Here is a 5,118-nt window from a genome sequence, read left to right on the forward strand (position 1 = left end):
ATCGCCCGGATTGAAGTCTGGTACAGAGGGTTTCATTTTTGCATGCCAAGACGGTGTCATTTCCACCTTAACTTACCGTCGCCACATTTTGAGCCAAGACATCTTGTTACCAGATCCGCACACTTTTTTTGTGTGGCTGTGTACGGCTATTCATAGTATTCAAAAAGTCGAACAATTTATGCTAATGACTTTTTTCATAAGATAAAAAATTACCAGAGTTATAGCATTTACAAAATTCCAAAAAACACACGAAAATATGACGCTCTCGGTTGAAAGTCAACTGCTGTCCGTTAACGCGTGCATTTGAAATGAAACTTATAGGTTAATTTAAGTCAGCTGATTGTTGAAAATTCAGAACATTTATGCTCTGTCGTTCAGTTATTAGGAACATGAAATTAATATATAATTAAAAATTTAATAATTTTAGGAATTAAATTTTTTTAATGTGGGCATTGAATAAATTATTCATTCTGCCTAATAAATCAAGTTGTTTTATCCTCCAAGTCGATGAGATTAGTAGCAGGAAAAAATAACTTAATGACACTAAACAAGGCACTTATATCAATTACAAACTACCAGGTACAGAACGTGAATCTTCAATCCTTTTTCAAATATTTTTTCATCACATGTTTACGTTTATTCGATTTATAATCAAAATCCGTTATAGATCTGAGTACATGTATCAAAATAGGAAACGTTGACGAAACAACTACCATGGGCTCAGTGTTGATCGATACTATCCAGCGCTATCGACGCTGGATATATATATATATATATATATCCATCCATACATCCATCTATCTATCTATCTATCTATCTATCTATCTATCAGTGCTGGCCTACGCAACATGTAGCAGAGTCGACTCACTGACACGCTACGTCTGAATGCGTTGCTTCCAGATGGGAGAGTGGTGGGGGCCAAAAAATCCCACGTTCTGGAGAAAAAAAAGAAAGGAGGGCGGGGAAGCCGCGCCAGTCGCGCACTCACGATTTTTGGTCTCCCAATGATCGGATTGGAAGTTTTTGTGCGTTACCCATTTGGGCATTATTACACAATCTGAGAGAAATTTGACATGGCTTGAATTTAAAGTGACGTTTATTATATGTGGAAAAAAGCCCGCAAGCGGCAAAAAAACCACGAAATCTGATCATTCATTTTATGAAAGAAAAATAAAGTAAAGTAGAGAAAAAGAGTGGGAAAGGGGTAGAGGGGTCGAAAATGAAAGTTCTGCTTGACTTATTTCATGAGGAAGTCTTTTGGCATCGCGTGTTTGCGGAGAGGATCAAAATTATATGTCCCTAGAGAGGAAATATGTTCAAAAGGTGATAATGATGTAGATTCATAAAATTTAGTGGCGGTTTCCTTAATGTACTTTGAGATGTAAGGTAATTGAAATTCTCTGAGAAGGACAGAGTTCTTAGTATATCTAGGGATCTTTGTGATACGTCTGAGGAATTTATTTTGTATGATCTGAATGTCGTTAATATTGCTTTTTGATGCCCCCCCCCCCCCCGCCAATTGTACATGCATAAGTTATGATTTGTCGAATAAACATTTTGTAAATTAGGATTCCATATTCAGGTCTTAGGATAGAATGTCTGTTAATAATAGGATTAAATCGAGAGATTACTCCGAGAACTTTCCCTTTAGTTTTCTGGATATGTTGCTTCTAGTTAAGACGTTTGCACAGTAATACAAGATGATGAATTTTAAATGTAGATGAATTTCATTTTTGCATTAAATTAAGTCACTTAATTTTAACCATAAATGGAACTTAAGTTCAGTGTCTCATATCTGATATACGAGTAATATGATAGTTAACTGACGGGTATGTTGAGTTTGGGATGATTTTCATTCGCGTGCTCCGAAATTGAATTTTTGCTGGCAGAAAGGCGTGCGCGAAATGCGAACTGGCGATGCGTAAAAGCTTGGACGGATTTCGGCGATTTTAGAATGAGGAGCCAAAAGAGCAGCTCAAAGTATACAATATGGCGTCGATAGCGCTGGATAGTACCGATCAACACTGAGCCCATGGTAGTTGTTTCGTCAACGTTTCCTATTTTGATACATGTACTCAGATCTATAACGGATTTTGATTATAAATCGAATAAACGTACACATGTGATAAAAAAATATTTGAAAAAGGATTGAAGATTCACGTTCTGTACCTGGCAGTTTGTAATTGATATAAGTGCCTTGTTTAGTGAAATTAAGTTATTTTTTCCTGCTACTAATCTCATCTAATTGGAGGATAAAACAACTTGATTTATTAGGCAGAATGAATAATTTACTCAATGCCCACATTAAAAAAATTTAATTCCTAAAATTATTAAATTTTTAATTATATATTAATTTCATGTTCCTAATAACTGAACGATAGAGCATAAATGTTCTGAATTTTCAACAATCAGCTGACTTAAATTAACCTATAAGTTTCATTTCAAATGCACGCTTTAACGGATAGCAGTTGACTTTCAACCGAGAGCGTCATATTTTCGTGTGTTTTTTGGAATTTTGTAAATGCTATAACTCTGGTAATTTTTTATCTTACGAAAAAAGTCATTAGCATAAATTGTTCGACTTTTTGAATACTATGAATAGCCGTACAGAGAATTTTTTAATTTTGAAAAAAATGGTCTTAAAAATATTCGAAATGTGACCACTTTTTGAATTTTTATCCAAAATAGCTGGCTAACGATCTTGACCTTAAGTTTAGGACACAAAACGAGTGTACCAAAGGTCCATCTAATAGATTAATTTTTTTCAAAATTTATCGTGTTCACGGACACACATTCGTGAAAACCTGTTGTTCGGGGATGTACTTCCGAAAAGTGGATATACCCGATTTTCTTCCAACTTCGTATACTTATGTATTTTGACGCGCTGATTACAAACATGATAGTGAAAATTGGCGCAAATTTGATTTTCATGGTGAAATAATCAAAAAACCATGAAAATCATGGATTTTTAAGTTTATCTCACCTAATATGCAAAATTTAAAAAAATGTTTTAAATAAAAGTGGTAGATCTGATCGAAATACGCATTTTCGAAAAACTCATAAGCTCCACATCCGAAAACGTAAAAACCCCAAACTCGCAAACCTCAAAGCTTAGTGAAGCTAGCCGTCCGCCAGCCGGCAGCCAGCAGACAAATATTAAACATTCTGGACAATCTTGCAGTTATTATTTATAGCAATTCTCAAGTTTAAGTTATTGTCTAATGTTTGCAGCTGTGGTCGTGGCAATTCGGTTTAATTTCAAAAATTACACAGCCACACAAAAAAAAGTGTGCGGATCTGGTAACAAGACACACGTATTCCTATGTATTTTGGGGCGCTGAATTCAAATTCGGTATCAAAAATCACTCACCACGTCATGGTTGAGCCATAACCTCAGAAAATGACGAAAAATCATGCACTGAGGTAAATATATTTCAAAATAATGCCAGTGATGCAAATTTTCACTTCAAAAACATGTCGACAACTGTGAAGGATCAACTCTTGCCTGATATCAACTTATTTAACATAACTTTACCCAACAGAACCTGACCTCACCTAACCTGAATTAACAGAAATTTATTGAACTACACGTAAAGCTCTGGAAGCATATTTTCCCAGTAGCAAACGTGTGCTACATTGAATAGGTCAACTCGAGCCTAACCTAGAAATAAATCTAACCTAGCCTAACCTAACCTCACGAAACAAAATTAAACTGATTGTGTTGTCCCGTTGTGTTTGCGGTACCGTTTGAATCAGCTTAGGCTTAACCTGCAAAGAGGTCAAACCTATCATAACCTAAAAAACCTAACTTAACTTCACGTAACACAATTAAACTCATTGTGTTGTCCCGTTGTGTTTGCGGTACCGTTTCATTCAACTTCGGATTAACCTACATAGAGGTTTAACCTATCCTAACCTAACAAAACCTGACCTATCCTAACCTAGCCGAATGAAATTCAACCACACGTGTAGCTATGTTAGCGTACGGTTCTCAGTCTTAAATGTGAGCTATATTTAATAGGTTAACTCGATTTTAACCTACAAATGAATCTAACTTAACAGAACCTAACGAAATTTTGCTTAACGCAACACAACTTAACTTAAGCGTTCCCGTTGTAACACAATAAAATTCATTTCATTGTACTACAGGTGGTTAAAAATTTAGACGCACATTACTCATTTGAAGAAACTTAGAACTACAAGTAGAATTGACCCCATTTCAATTAACATGACAGTGTGTGTATCAATTAAAATGTCGAACTGTAATTTAAACATGCAAAAGAATAAGGTTTTTATTCAAAAATTTTTTCTCTCTGCTTTTCTTAGACTTAAGGGATATATTTATACTATCTTTCGTGTTTACATTTCATCTTGCTTTTTATCGTAATTAAATTGACTTATAGACCTACTTCAGTCTATTTTTTGCCTGCTATAACGTATCCTTTTTTCTTCGAAGGAACGATGCAAAGGGTTACGCTTACGTTTAAGACCCACATTCGTTTCCCTTTTCAACATCCAGCAAAAATCAGCCATTATGACCTCGTCCCATCTACCCTGATATCGTTGTTCCAGCACTTTTATGTCTTGATAAAAACGTTCCCCTTATTCTTCGCTGAAATCATCAACATTTTCTGGAAACTTATCCAGATGGGAATCTAGAAAGTTAAGTTTTAAATTCATCAAGCAGTCTAACTTTTTGTAGTTTCTTATCATTTTCGCAACAATATTCTCGTAGTCTGGACTTTTTTTGTTACCGAGGAAATTTGCGTTTATGCTTTAAAACTTTCCCAAGCGTCCATTTCAATTTTCGTCATGTGGCTTACAAAATTAGTATCTCTTGTCGATATGCGAATCTGTGGTCCATCAAAGACTCCTTTTTTCAATTTAGCGTCTGAAACATTAGGGAATTTAAGGGATATATACTTATAGCATTGTCCATCTTTGTCTAACGCCTTGACAAATTGCTTCATGAGCTCAAGCTTTATGTGGAGGGATGGTAGTACAATTGAGACTCCTTATTCTATAACCACGCATAAAATTTGCCTGGCCGCTTCAGGCCGCTCGAGTTGGCCCCTGATGGCTTGAAAATCAGTTTTCGAAAATTCAACTTTTTAAGAT

This window comes from Belonocnema kinseyi, chromosome 5 (assembly GCF_010883055.1).
Source record: "Belonocnema kinseyi isolate 2016_QV_RU_SX_M_011 chromosome 5, B_treatae_v1, whole genome shotgun sequence".
Classification (NCBI taxonomy): Eukaryota; Metazoa; Arthropoda; class Insecta; order Hymenoptera; family Cynipidae; genus Belonocnema; species Belonocnema kinseyi.